Source organism: Anopheles maculipalpis, chromosome 2RL, assembly GCF_943734695.1.
Source record: "Anopheles maculipalpis chromosome 2RL, idAnoMacuDA_375_x, whole genome shotgun sequence".
Classification (NCBI taxonomy): Eukaryota; Metazoa; Arthropoda; class Insecta; order Diptera; family Culicidae; genus Anopheles; species Anopheles maculipalpis.
Genome location: NC_064871.1, coordinates 70,602,806 through 70,625,738, shown reverse-complemented (window position 1 = coordinate 70,625,738; position 22,933 = coordinate 70,602,806). Strand labels below are relative to the sequence as shown.

General features: G+C 42.1%; 1 protein-coding gene across 1 annotated transcript in view; it reads left to right on the top strand.

The window, feature by feature from the left end:
- The window catches only part of LOC126556063 (serum response factor homolog), a 132,224-nt gene that overhangs the window by 990 nt on the left and 108,301 nt on the right, over window positions 1-22,933 (top strand). The gene's annotated exons all lie outside the window — the stretch shown is intronic.

Genomic DNA, 22,933 nt, shown 5'->3' with positions numbered 1-22,933 from the left:
CGTATTACTGTGGTTTCAAAATGTATTTTTGCTTTTTTTTTACCAACATCCGTTGCTTGTTTTATTTGGGTACTGAATATTTGTGTAGCATTTATGAGTTATGCTACGAATTTCCTAAAAAAGGGACTTTTAAATTCGATTATCATAAAAACTGAGTCTCGGTGGAGTGAGTATCTCACGGCTGTTGCAAGCTAAGAGACTATCTTTTTCATTGGTTCCTGTCTATCTTATCAAAAAATTTCTTATCACTTATCGTACTTAATGACCGCATTCTGTTTCGAATACCACATAAGCAACAAAAAAAAGCTCCATCGAGCCGGGAACGTTACCGGGGACGAGTTGCAAATTAATCGGCGTTGTTACTGGAGTAAAAATATTTACTGTTCAACTATTGCGATAAGTTATCGTAAAAAATAAAATTAATTAAAATTGTCGTCCAGCAAATTCAACTATTGACAATGTTGGAATGTTGGATGGTTGTTTTTTTTTGCATGAAATAAAATTAAAATTTTTGTTGGAATGTTTATTTTAATGCTCATAAATTAACATTCCCTGCAACATTACATGACCGTTTCATTCAATTATCAATAAGGCTGCTACAACCGCATATCCAGAGTGCGGATGAGCAAGACAAAAAGTAGCTTTTTTATGGAACTTTATTTTCTTCGTTCTCGCCGATGTATCGTCATGTATCTGTAGAAAAGTTTCGATTGGGGATGTCAAAAAAAGCTTTCACCCTGATACCGTCCAAACCATCGAGACAAATCTGGTACTAATTATATTTGAATGAGGGTTTTTTTTGCAGCCACACCAGGCGTAATAAAACCATCATCGACAGTTCCTTCGTTTTATGCCGAGCGTAGGGAATACGAGAGAAAGATGTAACGGTGCGATGATGGTATTGCGTGCCTAAATGATGAAAAATACGAAATCTGCCAAAACACATCTTCTCGCACCTTTTTGTGGGTTGAGGTTTGGAGTTGAGTTCTTGGAGAGTGATTTAAAATTTTGGCAAAAAAAGAGGAAACTTCCAAGTGTTCAGGGGAACTGATTGGCGATATTTTTATTTGTTCTGGAGTATCGAAAAAACACTGCAAATAAGCAGAAGTCACATTTGATTGCACTCCTTCACTTGAACTAAATTTGTATTTTACTTCGAGATTTACTGCCGAGGGTGTCGTAAAACATCCGAAGCAGCTCCGATCTTGTTAATAATACAATAATTACTCTCCTGCCTTCTATCGCACGTGATCCTTGTCCCAAAGCGTTCCCGATAATTAACGACTCGCCGCTGCACCCCAAACAGTGGCGATGATGGTCAGCTTTTTTTTTGTTGCTTGTTGACAAACGCACTGCAGAAAACTATTCTGCAGGGGATGGAAAAAGGATTCGCTTTTCTTTCTTGCCTGGAATAACGTACAAAAAGAACAGAAAATTAAGCGTCGATCTTGGACCCTATGTGTGCGGAAAGCATTAGACAAGCGGAGCGTTCGTTCGTGTGCTCGTAATTGTCGAACGGCCAATTATTCACCCTTTCTCTTTTTCCACTGTCGCAAAACGTACATAATTTCGTGGGTACACTCCTACCTGTTATGGAAGTTCCTTTCTGCGGTGGCACATATTTAAGCGAGAAGAAGTTTTGGCACGAGTATAGAAAGGAAGTCCAGGAGGCATCACCCTTGCGTTGGCAGAAGGAGGTGATTAATAAATAAATAAAACACCAATAAAATGTGTTCATTAATTTTTCGAAATGCCGTACGTTCCGATGTGCTGTTCCGGGAGGGCGAGAAGCGACAAAATGTTTGAATATTTCACCTCATTGCTGTGTCAATCTAGCGACACTGGTTCGTTCGTTGGGTGCTGAGATTTTGACATGTAAAAAATACAAATAAATAATTACCATCATATCAGTATAACGGAGACAACAACAACAAAAAAAGTAACGCAAATAATGGCCTTTTTGGGGGTCCAGACGTAGATGTTTAAAATTTATTGCTATTGAGGGACTATTCCAGTGTTACTTTTTATACTGCAGTTTTTGTGCGTGTTTGCATTTATAGCGATTGTCGTACGAAGGCGCATCGTTAGCAGAATCCGGGGGGGAAATGCTCCTTTCGGTTGGCCGGCGATGGTAACATTCAATTACTCTTTCGCACTTTTTGATGTGGCTTTGCCCGCCATCGTGCGAACGTCGTCGAACCTGTCGCACAAGGATGGAATCCCAGTCAACGAGATCGTGTAAACAACACCTAGTAAAACAGATTCCGTCTTTCCGTTGTGCTGGGTCACACTTCCAGGCCCTTGTGCCCGGCATTGGCTCGGCCGGAGCTGCACCGCTGGACAGCTTGCTGTTCCGGAACATGCTTTAAACATATACATAGACGCAGCAGATACTTTGAAGTGTTGCCGAACGCCCGAGGACGTATAGCATGCGGATGGTATATTTTTGGAGACGTTTTGCTGTTGTCGCGCATCCTGGGATAATAAAAAGGTACTTTTTTTTGCTGCGAGACTCGATAAAAGTTTGGTCGAAGGTGTGTCTGTACCTCTTTTTGTTGAAGGATTGTGCATCGCATCTTATGTCTGTGTTACGAAGCATCCTTCCAATGCTATAATTTAATTAATCTTTAACCATCAACTTTTATCATCGCCATCATTATCGGGCTCGTAAAATACGTGTTATCAGGCAGGGCTGGCTTGGGTTTGCGGTTTCAGGTTTAATGTGGAGTTGCCTCAGGATGCTGGAGGACGTCGTAATCAGTCTTGAGAAGTTGCTTGTTTCAGTAGATCCTGACAGGGTGTTTTTTGTGGACTTTACTTCACACGTCAAATATTGATCCACATAGAAATCCTTCAAGAAACGTCATATTTTCGAAGCGCTGTGTACATGTAGGTGTGTGCGATGAAATCCACTTTGCTGTTTAAGCTAAAAGGTCCATTTAACCTATTTTAGATTGATGAGATTTTAACCATAACCTTCATCAGTCCACTTGACGTCTGTGTGTGTGCGTGAGCTAATTGTATGATTGTAATTTGATGTTTACGCGCTCGCTGGTTACGCGTAAGGCTTTGGCGTGAAATGAAGCGCTAAGTTTACGCTTCAGCAAGAAGCCTGCTTCGTCCAGGCAAAAAAAAAAAACCGGATCGCTTTTAGTGCGTGCTTGCGTGATCGGTGGCACTTATGCGAAAAGTGTTAAAGTCCTGTGGGATGGCTTAATTTTAGCAAACGGTTTGGAGCATTGCGGTAAACACATAGTGCTGCCGACGGGCGTTGTCGTGACCGGTTGACCTGGCTGCACATAACCACGATAGCCAGCGGTGATACTGGGTTCGCGAGCGAAACGTCCCAAATGTCACACTTAAGGTGCAAAAAGAAAAGATCACGTGTGGTAGCAACCAGAAACTGCTTCATTGAACGCCAATGCTAGAAAGGCGTACAAACAGTCCGGAACCGTTGGTTAAGCATTCTGATTATGAAACAATCAATTAATGGAGGCTTTCTTTACCAGTTCTTTCTAGTGCTACTGCACCCTGCATCACACAAGCACAGTTTACGGCACAGTTACTGCCTGAGTGATGAGGAAATTTTTCGGAATTTCTTTTTAATAAGTTTCTCGTCCTAAGCTCTCAAGTGTGGCCAATGATTTGCCGAACTTTACTGCATGTTGTAAAGTTTTAGCCGAACACATGTGTTCTGTTAATCTGTGCAGAATGCAGAAATAGAGTTTTATTCCGTTTCTCCAAAGCAACAACCGGGCGGCCCGGTAGTGTAGGCGACAGCAGCGCCGGTCTTCAAACGGCGGGATTGGGGCTCAAATCCCATCCGAACCGTTCCCTCGTAGTGAGGACTGACTAACCAACCAACTATGTGGTATTATCTATCGGCAGTCGAGAAAGCCTTTTCGATGGCCGGCATGACCTTTAGTCGTTAAGCCCAGAAGAGGAAGAAGAAAGCAGCAACCGATAAAAAATATGGAATTTCAGTTGAATCTACTAATAGTATTTCTGCAAATGGCCATCAACTTTCGGAAGTTATTCTGACTGATGTTTGAAGTAGCATCTAGAGGTGCCAATGACAGGAAGCAGTAGTTTCTAAATGATTTCATCATACCCACTGGGTCTCGCTTGTGTTATGAATGAATGGGTGCTCCAGATGGTCGTAACGAGATGGTAGAACTACGCGGGGTATAGAGACAGGAGGCAGGCGCTCGAAACGGCATGTGAACAGTTTCTAATAGTTTCTGTTGTACGGACGGCCACGACGCGGTGGTAAAGAACGGGTGAGGAGACGACAGCGTCCGATCAACCGAAACCAAGGCGAAAGCGAACGCAGGGTGAGCGAAAGGGTGATTCGGCGAAAGGGCATCCACGGTTAGAGAGGGATGTATTTTTGTGTAACTGTTGAATGGAGCCCCCCCCCCCCCCCCCCCCTTAGAGTGATACAAAGAGAGACAGCGTTCCGCGAAGGAGATGGATAGTGCGAGAGACGTAACGTTCCAATGTAGCAATCCGGAGCAATAGTGTGCGGAAATCTGCACGGCACATGTTACAACTTTGGCTCGTATGCACGCTGTCTGTCGGAAAATGGTACAAAGTATTCGGAAAATTCATTAGAACTTGCTGGAAACATTCACTTGGGCGAAGGTAGTTGGTTTGAATTTGCGCGAAATGCACGGAAAAGGCCACCCAACGGGAACAGTTGTAGCAAGCAGCTGGTTGACCCAGCAAAGCGTTTCGGGGTCGGTTTGATCTCCTCCGGGGCATTTCTCATCCAGGGTAAAGGGTGCGGAGCGGTTCGCAGATGTTTGGAGCAGCATGGTGAGGTGAACAAATCGCCAAGCATTTGGAATTTAAAGTTGGACAACAGCACGCTAAGGTACGTTCGTTGTTTGCCCATCTGGACATGTAGGACTGTGCTGAATGTAAGCAGTCTTTCGTCGAGATGCCTTGCGATGTCCGGTGGAGAAGCTCCAAGCGTACAGTTGACGATTTTCCAGAATATCGGTTTCAGACTAAGTTCGTACATTGGTCTTGACCCCCCCCCCCCCCCCATCCCTGTATTCTGTCCAGTAGTGTTCGGACTTTCGTCTGTAAATTTCTCCAGAGCCGAACAACTCAGCAAAGCCAATGAATCATTACTGCACCGACAGAACAGATGGTAGTTGGTGTGGTGTGGAATTTTTTTGAGCCAGCGACACAAAATCGGCGCTATCGTCGTGCGCAACCGTTAAAGTCCGAAAGCGTGGAGCTGCTGGAAGATTAGATAAAGCCCAAGCTTTAAGCACACCCGGTCAAACGGTGCGCCGGAGGGTGGTTATCTGCAATCGTCGGAGGTGCACAGCTTCAAGCGCCTTTCGGTACGAGTCGCATGATAAGTTTTCCGATATAGAATCACGGTGAGCCTACGGACCATCGCGAAGGTATTAGCATTAGTATGCCTCGGTCAAGATGTTGATACCCGCAGGCGACGACTATCTGTTATCGCTCGTTCGCTCGGCGGAACACGACCTTTTCGCTATGCATGTATTTGTGTCCGGTCGGTTGGCTTTAATCTGGAGAAAAAAGCCCTTAGCACTGCGCATCTCGACGTAATGCGGAGTCTATCGCGCGAAGTGCCGACCTAGGGGTCGTCTATCACATAATTAACACTTTTTCAATTAGATGGACCCAGAAAGGGGTTTTGCCTTTGCCGGTTACTGCTCTCGCGAACGTTCCGAGGATCATGCTGTATCTTCTCGCCATCTGGTGGGTACGCCTTTCTATGCCGCCCCCTCGGTGTGCGTTGGAGCCAACGGAGCGCTCATAAATCTGAAAGCCAACAGCTTTTCCGTCAGCAGCAGCCAAGTGGCGGCAGCGGTGGTCGTTCCAGCGATTCGTTCCACATCGTTTCGTTTTGTCTCGAAAAGAGCGTACAGAACAGTGCGGCGACGACGATGCGGTCTTGTTTCTTAAATTACTTTTAAATTGTAAACCCATTGTGCGTTTGCCTCTAGCGAGAGCTATCCTTTGTGGGGGTCTGTTTGGGGATGTTTGCGCTTTCGCGCGGTAAGTAAAGCATGGTGAAAAGATTGGCTATTTCTTATCGCTCGAAACACCTCCGCCCTTTTGCGCACATTGGCTTCAATAATGTCGGATGAATGAGCTCAGAGTTAAATGTTTTGATCTCTGAGCATCGGCGGCGCTGAACTTAATCATCATCATCATCATCATCATATCGCATCATATCGTCGATCTAGGAGCTCATATGCACAGATTACGATCGTGTTGTAAGGCATTGCAGGAAGGAAGAGAGGAAGAAAGAGAAGAAGGAAAAAAAAACGATCGAACATTGGATCAATCGATTTCGCTTCTTCAGTTAGCGCTGCTGTCCGTTTACTGTTGTGAAGAAGTCATTAACTCTTCGTATCGTTCGCGTTGATTTCGATCCTGACCGAGAGAGAGAGACAGAGACCTCCTGGATCTTAGGACGGGTCGCACCTTGCGCTCGAATAGCGGGACGGAAGTTTTATCAGCTTCTTTTCTTCGTAATTAAAGGCGTAGAAAATGAACTTAACGAGGAGTCAACGAGCTCTTTTTATCGGACGATCGAAATCTTTGAACGCGTACGCGATTTGGCGCACGCGCGTCCATGCTCGTTCAAACTCCTCTCCGTTGGACCGCTGTGGACAGCGATCCTTGCGAAGGCTTTGACAGGAATGCGACTAAAAAAGCGAACGGTGGCGCTCGATGAGATAAATCATTTAGAATGAGGGAATTGGGTTTCCATCGCCCATTCAGCGCAAGGTTATCGGCAGATGAAGAGACTTAATTTTTCATCTCATGTTTATATTTTTTTATGAGAAGTATGGTTCGTGGCTAGCAAAAACATTGGATGGATTTTTTCTCGGTATACTCCCGTATGTATGGTTGTACGTTACACGGGTGCTTTCAAATTTTTGATGGTGATGTTCTTTCACACCGTAGATAACGCGATTGGCGCGCTACTTACGGTGTTTTTTCCTATTTATGGACGTTCCTGAAAACCATTGTTTCTTTATTCAGTATACTTTTTATTTTCTAACGATGAAGGAAGAAAAGCGTACTAATTGCAGAAGATTGATTAGACGGAAAAAGATAATATTCAAACGAGCATTTGGTAGGATATGTTTGACAGGGGTGTGCTGGCTTGAATGTATTTTTTCTGATACTTGAAGTCGTTGCTGAACGAAAAAATGAGTATAAATTGATGATGCTACCTTAAAAACTGCGAGGAATCTAAGAAAGTAATCTTTCTAATTGTTCTTATTTTACATGCAGAATACATCAATCTGCTTAGTATGCCTGTTAAAGACCATCATTTACATAATAAATAAAATAAATAAATAATAAAATAAATAAAATAAATAAATAAAATAAAATTTTAATTTTTTTAAATTGAAAACGAGACACTAACTGCAGTTGACGGTTCAGGTCTAGGTGTTTGCTGAATGTTTATTGCAGCTATCAGCTGTCAAATTGACAGATCACAGCCAGTGTTTTGTGGAGAAGACCAGCATTGTTTAAGAACTTTGTTTTACTTTGTAAAAAATTCGTTTCCTGACAAAAGTGTTCTTTTTACATTATTGTAGCATTGAATCTTATTCTTCTCCTCCTTCTCGGCTTAACGGCTTCTGAGGTCGCGTAGGCCATCGAATGGCCTAGTAGACTTGTTGATGTCACGTAGTTTGTTAGTCAGTCCTCACTCAGACCCCGTCAGACCGGGGGGACGGTCTTGATGGGATTTCAACTTCGGTCCTGCCGTTTGAAGACCGGCGCCGATGTCACTTAAACCACCATTACACATTGATAATTATAGAGGAAGATCAGTACTGATGCTTTTTTAATATTTTTGTTACTAAACCAAGGTATTTATAAAATTAGAAGGTAGAATTATCTAGAGCAAATTAACGTTTCGCTACATGACAGAAGTATACCAATGTTATGGTCGGAGAAGCAGTTTGTCTGTGCTGGTAGAAAGAGAAAATCGTGTCGTTTGATTTGCGTGGTTCTTTGCGTCCAGTTTGAAAACAATTAATTCTTTTCGATTTATTCATTAATTGTTCGTCATTTTTCGTTTTTAATTGCTTATTGCCGTGTGCTTAAAGTATATTTCATCCTTGGTGTTTTTTTTTGTCTCATTACACTTGCGAATAATCTAATCTCATTACTGGATAGTTTTAATTAGATTAAGTTTAGTTTAGTTTGCTAAAATTTTATTCATACAGTTAGTTATAGTGTGTATTTCGCCATCTTTACTACAATAAATGTGTTGTGTGTGTGTTGTGTAAAAACAATAACAAACCTTACACATATATACCAAAAATGTCGATCTGTCAAATCGACAAAAAATCACCTGGTATATTATAAACACCTTGTACTAAACACAAAAATAACACCTGACAGCATTTGAGTGACTCTAAGAAAGAAAAAAAAAATCGATGATTTCCAGAGTGGAATGTCTTAAGAGCCAATTTGTGATAAGTATGACCTGATAAAAATGGACCGTATCTAGACTGTGCTCAAAACTTCGTGCAACTGGAAAGATTTCTGTGGACAATAGACGTGTAAGACCACGGTCCACCACGCCAAGAGAGGATTCCATGATCGTACGAAGCATGAAAAAGGATCCTTTCAAATCTTCCTTTCCTCCTTTCCTTTTAAAAATCTCGTTTTCCTGCGAAGACACCTCAGATGTCACTTAGGAACCGGAGTAAAAGACTTCTGTTTGCTCAATCTCATATTAACTGGGATGCGCAGAAATGGCGGACGGCTCTATTCAGTGATGAGCCGTCGTTCAACATCTTTGGAAGCGACGGGATTTGCCGTGTGCGTCGACCAGCTGGAACACGCTTAGATTCACGTCACTGTCAGAAGACGGTGAAGCATGGCGAAGGCAATGTTATGGTCTGGGGATGATTCTCTGCGAACGGTCCAGTTCATCAAATCGATGGAATAGTGGACCGTGTCATGTACAATGTCATCCTTGAAAAATGTTATGTTGCCTTATGCTGAATGGAATATAGCATTAAAATGAATTTTCCAACAGGACAACGACTCCAAGCACTGCCGCCAAAGTGGTCAAACAGTGGTTTAAGGATAATTAAATCATGGTGATGAACTGGCCGCCACAATCTCCGGATCTGAACCCTATAGAGAACCTGTGGGAGATCGTAAATCAGCGAATTGATCGTGAAAGTTTTCGACGCAATAATCAGTTCAGCACAGCAAATCAAAAAAGCATGGGCAGCAAATTTCATATACCATCTGATCGAGTCTATGCCTCGCAGATGCAAGGCTGTAATTGAAAATAAACGATTTGTAACGAAATACTGAAAGTCAATTTTAATTTGATAAACAACTTGCGAAGTTGCTCTTGTTTTGTCCAGGAGGAAAACGTTGACTTTTTATAGTCTTTATTTTTTCATGAATCAGCATTAAATATACTGAACATATTTAATGCTGTGTTTTTTATAATAAACAAGAAAAGTGCTGTTTCAATCAACTTAAAAACATCTTTCTCGGAATTGACTTATTACAGGGTTTACCAAGCCAATTCGGCATACCATACCGTACATACATAATACATAATAAGTTACACATCACACATTTAACGCATTTTTGTAGAGCTTTATGGATCAAACCCAACGGAACCACCGATTTGACAGCTTGAAAATCAAAACAATTCAGAGGCGGCCGAATTCAATCTTTACCACGACGAATTTAAACTTTGCGAGAGTTTGCGAGCAATGCCAGAATAAGCATTTACGTTGCCCGATAATAGTTTGACGATGCCTAATTGGCTAGGTAAACCCTGTATTACCTTTAACGTAAGGTTTCATTATTGGAATTAACTAGTTGCACATGTTTTGTCCAATACTGTATATGCTTGGTATTGGTTTATGTAGCTATAACAGAGTATTCAAGATTTATTTTTGATTGATCATATTTATAGCAGGCTTTTTGGTTTGTATAAAACATTAATTTGTAACCAGATAAGGTGAATTAGTAATTTCTATCATTCATCTGTCCTTTTGTTTTAGTCCAGGCGATTATAGTGAAAACTCACTGTCTTTTAGTTTTCCTGCAGTATCGTTTATTGTTTGCTAATTTGCGCATCTTGTAAGTAAAAAGTCTTAAAACTGGGAAGGATGCTTGTATTGTCATTCAATATTTCGTGGGGGATAAACCAGTGGAAATGGCTGGTCCAGTAGTTCTAGTGTTAATTTGATTAATAATTATGCGATGATCACATATGCGATGCGATGCGGCTCTTATTTTATTGTACAAAATACTTTCGGTAACGTCCTGTTCTTGGCAAAGAAGAAAGTTTAAAAAAGTCGTTTCTAGCTATGGCATCAACAACCAGAACTCACCAAATTTCGAACCAAATTTTCTAAATAAACACCAGAATTCATCATTTCCTTATCCTAGTCCAACATGCGAAAGGGAAGCGGTGCGAGGAATGTTTGCGGGAACCAGAAAATCCACCACAATTCATTATGAACGGACCCCGCTTCATGGCCGATCCCTTGCGATGCACCCTATCGCCGGTCATATCGGTGTTAGTGGAGCTGTTTTTGGTTTTAGTGACACGATCGCAGGCGGAAAAATAGGTTAGGCGGTCCACACATTTGCTCCCGATGCGAACAAGTGTGTGCTGCCGTATGCTAAGATTTGAACACGAACGTAGCAGCGGGCAGCTAAAATATCGCACCGAGTTTCAGTCTATTACCCTTCCACTGCAAAGCGGATTGGAACAAGCGGAAAGGGAAGCGGAGTTTGTGGTGCAAACATACATGCCGGTGTATGCTGTACGGCGGGAGCGTGTGCAAGAGCATTGGTTCGGCAGCACAGACGCGTAATCGGCATGGCCCGGCATCTGATCTGAATCCGAAAATGGTCTAAATATAGCGAGTAAATACCGAATCGGTACGGCGCGACACACAGCCGGAAAACAGGTCTCGTAGTCCCCGGGGAAGGTTTTTCGCGCATTAGGGAGTTTTTCCACCGGGTTTGGTTGTTGTGCATCACACTGTTTGTGTGCGCGTGTGTATGTGTGTGAATGTTTTCTTTCCTTTATGTTACGCAAAGCATTACACTAGGCGAACTGGCTAGACTGGTCGTGTTTTCCTGCTACTGCTATACAGGGGTTGAATACTGTGCTGTGTTTATGGCGTGTGCGTTACATATAATTTATTTGTTAGGTGCACTCAAAGTTTTGGAGCACAACATATCGATGGAGATTTTTCAAAGAATTTCGTAAAATTTTAGGAGGAAAAAAGGGACGATCTGGTCGTATTGCTATGGGCCGTATTGCTATGTCAAAAAATAATTATAATGTAAATATGTCACATGGTAAAAGCCTGTGGCCTATCACACAATTTACGTCTTGAACGATATTTGAAGGTTCTACAATGTTGCAGTATTTATTAAACTAATCGATAAGTTTGTCAAAATTATTTCGAACCAACCGTGGTCTTACTTAGAACCTAAACAAAATCATATAAATAATAAACGTTGGTCCTGCTTTCTGAACATTTTCTTTACTTTGTAGCTGTCAAATCGGGATACAAGATACTAATATTGGGCGAAGCAACTTTTACGCAAGATTGACTGATGTTCCTGATCGTTGTGTTGCACGACATTTGCATGGGCAGCTCTAACTTCTATATACACATACAAACCCGTAGACAACCCACGCGTCCTCAACTTTCAACTCATCTCGGGTGTTATCTTGCGTGTCGTCTTTTTCTGAGCGATATTGTAGATTGTAGGACTGTTTTTAAAACGACAACCACCTTCGCTTTTCAATCGCTCGAGTGTGTGCTCGAGTTTGGCTATGTTTTCCCTGCTCAGTGCGGGGAAGGAGAAAGGCCTTTGGCCTGATGCCACGGTGACTTTCGAGCTAATGTGTAAAGAAGAGTGTGAGAGCAAGTGTAAATATGAATAAAAAAAAGCAAAGACATTAAATCGTTTTTGGCCACAATGTTGCCAGCCTGCTTGGCCCGGCTAAAGCAGAGCGACAGCAAAAATGTGTCTCACCGTTTCGTTACAGTCGGAAAAAGAAACGCATGGGGGCATACCCGGGAAGCTGTTTGTTAATTACTGTTTCGTCAGCTTACGATCGATCTTTATGTTCTGTTTCGTTTTTTTTTTTTTTTGGTGGATCGGAACCTGACTACGTTTGACTCTCGGTACGGATTTGCGTGGGCCAGAATTGTCGCAGAATAATAAGCGCTTGAGAAAAAATACGGCGGGTCGTATAAGAGATTCTTTTTGGTTGGCAGCTCACTGGGATCATCTAATCCCAGAGTGTGGCTGTTGTTGGGGTCTTCCATGAGAGGTGATGCGTGCTTTTATGGGGAAATTCGTTAACCTGCTTATTTTGCCAATTATGATGACTCACCAGTTTATTTTTGAGAGAAAACGGTAGCTGTGGAGGCAGAAGAATTGCGAGATCGGCGATAGGAGTGTGCGACAAATTAGAATTTGGCTGCTATCTTCATCTCGATGGTGGAGGGAAAATTAATGACCATTAATTCGCGGATCATGTATGGCGGATTTGGTGCAGCTTAGTATGCGATATATTTATTCCTTAATCGTTTGCAGAAAGATGTCGTTTTGGTTTGGTTGAATCATTGGTTTGAGTAGAGACAAATTCATACGTATCGTCCGTTTATTCTTATATTGTTATGTATTATGTATTAAAGGGTGACTCCGAAAAGATAAGCACGATTAAAAAAATTATCAAAAAATAAAACTTATTCCAAAAACTAAATGTTTACTTGATAAACAGTTTTTGTGGTCGGTCCTGGAATATTTCAAAAAAAAAAAAATAAAAAAAAATCAACCGTATGCTAACGATCGCAATTTTGATTTGACGCCTCCCATCAGGTTCAGCACAGACTAGTCCCCAAAGATTTTTGACACTTTCCTCCAGTCTTTTTGAAGAATGCCGATGTTCTCCGCAGCTTTAAAATGCTTTCTCTTCATTTCTTTCGGCACGTACCGTATAGTGAACAGAGGCCAAATCCGGCCAAAACAACACTGGACCGTCGTCGATTCAAACACTCCCGGGATGTAGGTATCGGTCCTCACCGTCTCCGTTGTCACAAACGGTCCGGACATCATCCCGCATTCGCAAATGGCTTGTCACACCATCACCTTTTTGTCCGAATTTTTCGAGAGAGAAGATTTGTCGGCTTCTTCGACATCCTGGCTTTCAGGCACGGTGTAGTATTGACAACCCGGAAGAGTTTTGTAGTCAAATTTTACGTACGACTCATCGTCCATTACGATGCATGAGGATTGGCGACACATCAGCTTGTCGTACAGCTTCCGAGCCCGATATTTGTTTTTTATACGTTTTCAAATTCAATCTTGCCTTGGCACGTTGGATGTTACTTTTTGATGTACCCAGTTTTTGAGCCACATCTCGCGAACGGAACTTTCCTTTCTTTGCTTGCACGCTTTTGCTATTTCCCGTTTCAACTGTTGATCGAAGCTGGACTCCTCCCGAAACTTTCGGATGGCGGTTCGCAAGGCTCCGATATACACACCATCTGATTTCGATTATTGATTTAGCGATATGTTAGGGGAGTCAAGCACCATTTGTGCACAATGCTTTAGCGCTTTTCGACGGAAAAGCCTCGCCTCGACGGAAAAGCCTCTAAAGGTCATGCCGGCCATCGAAATGGCTTACTAGACTGCCGATACCACGTAGTTAGTTAGACAGGCCTCACTACGGGGGGACGGTCCGGATGGGATTTGAACTCCGGTACTGCCGTTTGAAGACCGGCGCCGCTGTCGCCTACACCACCGGGCCGCCCCAATGCACTAGCTAGTAGCTTTGAATGTAAAAAATCAAGCATATCAAGAATCAGCTCTTTTACGTCATCTGTTTTTTAGAAACGTCATTTAGAGAACGTGCTTATACTTTCGGGGACACCCTTTATATAACGACTTGGCCATGTTTTTATCAATATAATTTTAATTCAAGTTAAATGATTTAACCCACAACAACTTGGTGTTATTTTATAGCACAAATATAACAAAAAAATTGCTCTTTACGATCACAAATTGCTGGGTCCAAAGAACGGTAGCCGTACAGTTCGTTCAGTTCAATCAAATGATCGCACGAACTTCGTTCGTCAAGAACTATGAATAGAGGTTGAGCGAACAGTTAATTTTTTTAGCTGTTTTACATGTTGGCTAGTAAATATACGCGATTCATAAACATGTGCTATGGTCGTTTTATTTGCTAATAGCAAGGATTACTAAAATTTGTTTAAGCATGACATTTTGAGTGGACAGTACGTATTCCTCGATTTGAAAACCATTATCAAAAAATAAAGAAATAAAATATACATAAATAATTTCTTTGTGTTTCCTGTTTTTAATGCCACATGCACAATTTTAACAAACATACATACAAGCAGTAAAATGAAAGGCTGCAAACCAGTGAGTTTAAATAAACCCTTGAACTCGATCCTGCCTTTACAGGAAAATGCGATTAATAGCGTGCTTCAGGCCAACTTTATAGAATAGCGAAAGTGCTCATGAAATCTTCGATCACTGATATAGAAACCCCCCATACTTTAGCGAATCAGCAAAAATAGACACAAAATCCTAAAAAAAAGTTACAGAAGCCTTTGCGATTGATATGGAAAAAGTATACTAGCAGGTTGGAGAGTTGAAAATGTAAACATTGTAAACGTGTAACATGTAAACATCGCTTTAAATATTTTATAATAACATGCACCAAAAATTAACTCGCGATGCTATTTTAATAATACTTGCAAGACATAAATTGGATTAATGAATTGGGGGTTTCTAAATCAGTGGCCAAGGATTTCATAAGCGCTTGTGCTATTCTCTAAAGTTAGTTCGCCGCACGCTATCATTTGCATGTTCCTGTAATGCAGAGTAATGTCTGATCATTTAAAGTAAAATGAACTTAAAACCTATATTGTTCGTTCAGTATTGACAATTGTATTTTGCTCACAAATGTCTTCCAGTAAGGTGAAAAAGGTAGTGTTTTCTTTTACTATTTTATTTTGTCACCTGTCCTAAAATACTCCCCTTGAGATTGGTGTTTGTTCATTCAGATCTATGCATCGTATTATGGTAAACGATACGAGCTAGCTTCCTACCTTCGATGACCCAGTACTGATACGAATGATTAATTTAAGTGTGAAATATTCAAATTACACGAACCAGCCGATTGGAATGTATTTTTTTTTCGACTCCGAAAGGTGACGTTTGCAAATTTGGTTACGTTAGCGGTCGGTTTTCCACATCTCTCTCGCAGCGGTGTCATGCAACAGGTGTCATGCAAAAGATCTGTCGCTGCCGTCCTGTTCAGGCCTTGTTTTCTTTATCATCCACTCCTATCTTATGCTCAACGAACGATCGAAATGGTGCAGATCACGTGTTGCATTTTGTTCGCGATGATAGTGCAAAGTGAGTTTTGAACCGTTTTTATTTTTCGTTGCTGTATCAAAAATACCTCACACATTAAGGAAGTGTTTGTGTGCTTTTATGCTTTCCACCATCAATGGGTCGAATGGCACATAATCGTACTATGCTTTTTGTTGCTTTCTTTCTCCTTTTCTCTTTATCTAGTTTATCTCGCTTCATCCCTCCTTCGCTCAATATTGCTTGGTGATGCGGGCTGCGACTCTTGAACGGCATTAAGGTGGTTCGCACCATTAATCATTTAACACGTAAGGAAAGCATTCTTTCGCATACCATCGGTCCGAAACGATCGTTTAGAGCTGAATGTGTGGATGAAGCGGGGAAGGCTTTTACTATTATTTCTCGGTTTGAAACGCCCGCATTTAAGATCGAGCAGTGCCCACTATCGGCACCTTCAAATCGTCGCCGCGGCTTCTTAGCTTACGGTAGGCTAAAGAAATGATGATTTGCAGCTTTTTTTTTCTTTCGATGGAGGTAACCCGCCGTCCAGATACGGCGGAGGTGCCAAGCAGAGCAAACATATTTACATACATACTTTTCGGGGGTGTACTACTCCTACCGGGTCGGGGACGATGACGTGCTTTCGTGATTGTTTGTAAAAGCAACCTGCTAGTGTAGTGCGAGTTTGCTTCTGCTTCTTTCTGGCGGATGGTGGAGCAAACGTGATTTTAAGGAGATCGTCAAGCGCACAGGATTTAATGAGTTTTTTGTTGACGTTAGTTTGACACGTTAGCGCTATGAGGGCGGGAGGAAGTGTCGACGTTGAACCGAGCAGCGACCTAGAGATGGAATCCGATCGATCGATTGCTTGATAGGAACGCAACGGTGGACGTCCAGACTAACTCTCTCTAGTTTTTTTTTCACATTAGTATCCTTTTTGACTTATTCCGAGATTGATGTTTCTTCCTGTAACATTATCTCACCGAAGGAAAGCGTACCAACACGGCTTGCCTATGTGTACGCTTTCCACGGCACCCCAGTTGCACGTATGATAGCGCGAGATCCGAGCGCAACATTAATCTTTTAATTATAAACCCATTCATAAGCGATCTTATCCCGTAGGCTGTCAAATTTCTCAAACCAGTGTCAGCTGTTTGCAGCTGATCGTTGGATCATTGGAATGGATCGTCAGTTTTTTGAAGGCTATTGTTTTCTGCGCGAAGTTTTGGTTTTATTTTACGGAAAAGCAAACAAACCATGGAAACGGTCGGGATGGCGGTAGGAGCGGTGGGAGCACGGCGCACGGCGATTGATTGTATTATGATTATGAATATTGGTTTGACTATTGTTTTCGGATGTGATTGGTTTGTATTTGATGCTCCGCCGATGGTGAAGGATAAGCGGATTTAATGAGAAGTGACTCGCAACAAAACATCCTGATTTTCGGCATTGGTTGTTGTTGTATGAGGCAGCTGGGGTGCAGTCATTTGTCATGTTGCTTTACGTCGTCGGTTACCCGCGAGTGCTCGTACAACAATGGCACTGAAAATGTACGCATGCACACGATTAATGAAACCGTTGACAGACAGGTGTTTCAGGATTTTAAAAAGAGAATAGTTTGGAAAAGGGCTTGGGGATATTTTTTATTTATACTATTTTTTTATTGTTTATGTACATTTGCTGGGATGTAAGATAATATATTCCACAATGTGGTTCTGTTTGTGGTAATTTATAAAAGTGTTGATTAGTGATGGGTAAATTCGACAAAATAAAAACAGAATACTTCAATACTTCGAGTTCAAAACCGCCCGGAATCGTCGGAGCCGGCCGGAGCCGGTAGTCGACAGCCGGAACCGTTGGAGCCGTCCGGAGCAGTCCGGAACCGCTAGTCTTCAGTTCCGAAACTGTCGAATTAGTTGGGGCTGAAATGAATAGAAATTCCGCAGCGCTTCTAATCGTCCATGACACGCTGGTATAACCTACATTGGTGCCCTCTCCAACGGCTCCAGACAGCTTCAAACGGCTTCAAATGTCTCCAGACGGCTCCGACGGCTCAGGGTGCCGAATAGCGGCTCCAGTCGGCTCCATATGGCTCCGGCTGCTGACTAGCGACTTCGAATGATTCCGGGCGGCTCCAATGGCTCCGGAAGGCTCCGGATGGTTTCAAACAGCTCCAAATGGCTCCGGACAGCTCTATGCGGCTCCGGTTGCTGACTAGCGATTCCGAACGGTTCCAAACTGCTCCGAACGTCTCCGGACGGCTCCAAAAGGTTTCAAACTGTTCCGTACGCCTCCGGACGGCTCCAACAGCTCCGGAAGGCTCCGGGCTTCGGCTCCAAACGGCTCCAAATTGCTTCAGACGGCTTCGAAGGCTCTGGTTGCCGAATAGCGACTCCGGACGGCTCCATACGGCTCCGGCTGCTGACTAGCTGACAAACGGCTTCGGATGGCTGCGACTAACGCCTCTTTAAGGTTTTAACGGCTTCGGCTGCCGACTAGCCGCTCTGGACGATTCAACGTCTCCAGACGGCTCCAACGGCTGAGACTGCCGACTAGCGTTTCCGAACGATTCTAAACGGCTCCGGATGGCTCCAATTGCCCCGGACGGTTTCAGGCGGAACCGTGGTTTTAATTTGACCAGAATCGGAGCCGGATTGACGATGCTCGGAATCGGGTCGGAGCCGTGGGTGAGGTTCCGAGAACCTATCACTAGTATTGATCATTTTGTTGTCATTCATTTTGGAAAGATATTAATATGGAAAATAATTTTTCAGCACTTCTCAATTTTATTCTTTTATTCTGAAAAACAATTCGTCCATTTGACCACATGGCGCAAGGCGTCATACTTAAAATTAATAAATAACAGTTTGTCTATTTGGTGACTCAAATAATTCGTTTGCACAGCAAGACCAAAGCAAGGACCAAAATTAATAGACAAATGTTAAAGCAAATCTGGAAGAAGCAATTTTTCCAGCGTCAACCATCCTGCTTTCTTCCGATTGAGGATGGTTACAAGGATGTTTTTTCAATTGCTACTCATGTTTAATCCGATAACACTGCGGCGGACTTTTTAAGATTCCACAAGTCAAGATGAAAATACCTAATACTATACTGTACAATATATTGCGTTACGATTGTAAACGTGTTTGCTAAAGTGCGCCTTTATATTTTGTTTAAGCACATATGCTTGTGTATTCTGCATTATAATGATAACGAACTCAAAGTCTTATATATTGTGCGTGTTATTTTATTGGTTATATCCCAGAAAGTGACAGATTCCAGTAATATTTACCCAGGCTTAGTTAGCACGAGATCGATAAGCAGTCTCTAAAGTCACTACATTTTGCGAAAATTGATTGATTTATATTCGATGTCAATCCTCTGCTCGCAATTTTCATTATCCTGACTAAGAAAATACTACAATCCTTCTGTACGGAGTTGTTTGCTATGCTTAAACATTCTCACTGCTCGTCTTAGGCTTGACTTGGCAAACACACTGCACGTGTAATGTAAAATATATTTATCATAGGTGTTGATTTTATAGCTCATATTCATAAATTTATGCCTTTTACGCCTGCAGGCGGTGTAAGCTGCGGCGGAAAAGCATAAGAAAAACAAGTTTAAGACATTCCCCCACACACACACCGTCAGATGCTCATCGATGCAACGCGTTCGTGGGCGCTATTCCTTACATCAACTCGGAACGAAAGGGATGGTGCTCGCGTTATTCCGCGTGCGTGACGAGACGCGAACTATATTTGGTTCATTTGCATGTTTCTGGTGCAACTGCGTTTGAGGCATCGGCTCGGTGCTACTGTACTGGCTGGTTGCTAATGCACACGCTCCGGCTTAGCAAGGTACGGGTCGGATTCACCCGCAGCTTCCGGAGGCACCGTCATAAATAACGATCACCTTCGTTATTCACTGCTGCATGGAATGGAACGGTCAGTTCCGCTGCCTTAGGGAAGTAGGCTGCGGTGCAGAGAACTTCACAGGGTCTGTCAGCGTTTCTTGGAGTGTCTTACGGGCGTACGGGCTTACCTGAGCATTCATGTGATCCTGTTCGATTTGTTTAATTTTGTTCTGCGCGTAAAGCAGCGTTTTGCACTGGAATACGTATTGTATCAATGTCGCCAGATGTAAACGACAGCCAGTAAATTCTGGGTACAAAGAAAATAATATCACTGCTGCGAACAGAGCTGATATTTTGTTTGGCTTCTGTTTCTGCTACCGTTTCTGTGCTGCCACTGTAAAGGCTTTTGTTCTTTATTTGTTGTGTTGTTTTTTTGTTGTAAAAGTTTGCTTTTGTGCGGCGCAACATGCGAAGGACCGAACGTCAGCACCTTCGACAAAGAGCACAGATTCAGTTTTCCGATATCACGCTACTTCACTGTTTGAATCTCCGAACTGCATAATGTTGCACGTGCCTTTAGATTGAGACGGCATGGCACTGGTTAGCATGCACTACTTTGCACCTTGAAGAAATTTCTTCTGGTAGGCTGGCTGACCGATCTAATAAATAAATATTTGGAGGTACTGTAAAGGGGTTTTTGTTTTTTTTTTCCATTCGTATCAACCATCGATCGTATCCCTGCAGGATAATCCAATCGAACAAAAGCCAAACTTATTATTCGTTTATTTTCTTCATGATGGAAATGCTTTTTTGCACTGTTCTGTTCGTTCAGGGTTGAATAACAATTGGCTTGCATACAAATTTTCTCGTGTTTTTCTGTTTGTTTTATTGATGTGAATGTAGTTGGAAAAGTGGAAACCACAACGGGGTCGATCCATTGCCGAACCACTGAAGCTGTTAACGACTTATCTTTACGCCGGCGTGCCCGTTGTCGAGCGCATGTTGATTTTTGCGCACAACGAATGCGAACTCGTTGGAGTTAAAATTCTTCACGATTCGCAAGATATAAAGATGCTGGCTTCCTGTTTTGCTATCTGCAGAATTCTGTTAATCGTAATGTTCCGCTTCGATATATATCAAGATGCTTATCACGAAAGCGGATAAAGGAATGTGATCAGCAAATGTCTGCCGGACCGCTTTTCATCTCAAAATTCCTTATTTTTTCTCCGTTGTTCGTACTTTGGTACTCTGTTTTATGGAATTTCATTATAGTCCCACCTTACGATTGCGCTTCGTTCGAGACAGATGTGCTATCGCTACAAATTTCTCCCATCGAAATGATGAAGTGGTTTCGGTCGGTTTTTTTTTATGGGTTTTTGGTGAATGGAGGGAGGACTTTTTGTTTATTTTATTTCTTTGAAATCTGGTCAATCTAGCGGCATGCGATGAAAGCCGCCGAAAACTGTTGTTGTGACATTATCGGGATAAATTAATCATTTTTATTGCAACTTCCGGTATCTTGCCACCATTTCGGAGGTTAAGGAGAGTGGTGAAGAGTGAATCAAAAGCAAAAAGCACACACTCCCTCACCATGTATGGTGGGCTATAGAAATTTAGCTTTGCGTTGAGGCTGGGAGACCTTAGACGTGTTAATACAGTAAAGTGTCATTCATTTAGAATTAGGTCACTCAGCACAGGCTGTAAAACCAACAATTGGTAACGTAGAAATATAATTTGTACATCAAACGAATGGTTTTTTATTGCTCTTTTATCTCAAATTTCAAGAAATTTCTATCTGTTTATGTACGGATAAATTGAAGCAACTTTCTTTTGATACCTCTCATAAGCTGCCGCACAACTGGTTTATCTACTTCAGTAGCTGTTTTTTCCAATAGTATGCGTGTTGGACATTTGGCAAATCTGGCCAGGGCCTTATTTGGGCCTTTGTGAACTTTATTAAAAAGCAAAACACACTTTTCCAAGCACTGATCTTCATAAACTGTCGAGTTCATAGATTGGTTTGTTTAAAAACCCCGTGTTTTGTGCCCACAGCTGCTGATGGCTTGCCATATCATCAGTTTGCGGGAAAATTTGTCTGCAAAAATGAATTTATATTTGTTGGGAACATCGCCGGAACATTGGCCAGAATTTTGCCTCAAATTTATTTTTACGTACGTTTCGTTATCCATAAGAACGCAACACGCGTACCTCGTTAGGACCTGGTCATACAATTTTGCTCGTGGTTTGGCAATGTAATTATGGATCAAAGTTCTGTTTGGTTGCTTTGTGGCACGAAAAGAGCGGTTTGCACTCAATGTTATTTTTTCGACGGTACTTATGCAATATTCCCATCCGAAAGGCGCTCCTGTGGCGCGTTCTCAACATCTTCCAGATCAGCTGACATTGTTTCTGAACGACGATTTTGTTCAATCATTCTAACCACGCTTTGACGTCCCCGAAATTTCAAATATTCAAAATTAAAAGACGCGATTTTAGGGAATTTTCCTAATTTTCTGCCGGACCGAATTGAATTTTCTAAGTGGGTGTGCACAATTAAGTGTCTACGCTGCTGCTCCATCGTTAATAATAACTGAAACGGACACGACCATGCCAAAACCACTCCATAAGAGGGAGGAGTGCTCCAATACCTACTCAAAGGGGTAAAAAATTCCATATATGACCACTGGGGCCTCTACTCTATGTACATAACACAGAGTGACCAAATTCTTAATGAACAGTACTTTTTAAATTTTTAATACAAAATTTTTAATGCAATGGCTTGTTTTGATGAAATTCTAAGCCAATGAGAATTTCCATGAGTTATTCAACAATCGTTAAAGAAGGAATATCAGTTGATTTTTCTTTTCTTCTTCTTATTTTCTTTTTCTGCTTTTTGGCTTTACGAACTACAAACTCACACCAGTCATTGGATGCCTGACTAGACTTGTTGGATGGGCAGTCCTCACTTACTTAACCTTACTAGGACTGCATGTAGTTGGATGGCCAGTCCTCACTACGGGGGAACGGTTTGGATGGGATTTTAACGCTGATCCTGCCATGTGAGGACTGGCGCCAAAAATTTTTGATTACCAAATTGAATTTTTTGTTTATATTTAAACAAATTGTAAGTGTTTTTAATCTAAAATCAAATGAAAAAAGAGAAGTTTTTAAGGTTATGGAGAGTTGGGCGCACATAAAACTAGTTTTCTTAAAGACATCGAATACTAAAAAAGAAAAATTTTGAAAATACCGCATTACGCAGCAAGTAAAATGCAAACAAAGAGCAAAATTGGACTTTCAAAAAAAGCAAAGAAATCGATTTTTATTTTGCTGTAAGATAGAGAATAAAATCCGCCACACGCACGGCGAACATGCATGACTCTCACCCATCCCAATTTGAACTATCTCATGAATTTTAAAACTATTTGTATTGCGCCTGATGCTGCTTGTAAGTACGGAAAGCTGTTTTTTCGCCTCTGACCGTACCGTTTCCAGCCGTACCTCCATTCCGCTTAAGAACACACGACGGAATTTCGCGTCGCCAAACCCCTTTTCCGAACGCTTTATGGATGCTTATGTTTAATCATCATCCACTGGTATCCTCCGTTGCAGCCCAGTCCCACACTCGCTCGCTTGCTGTTGGGA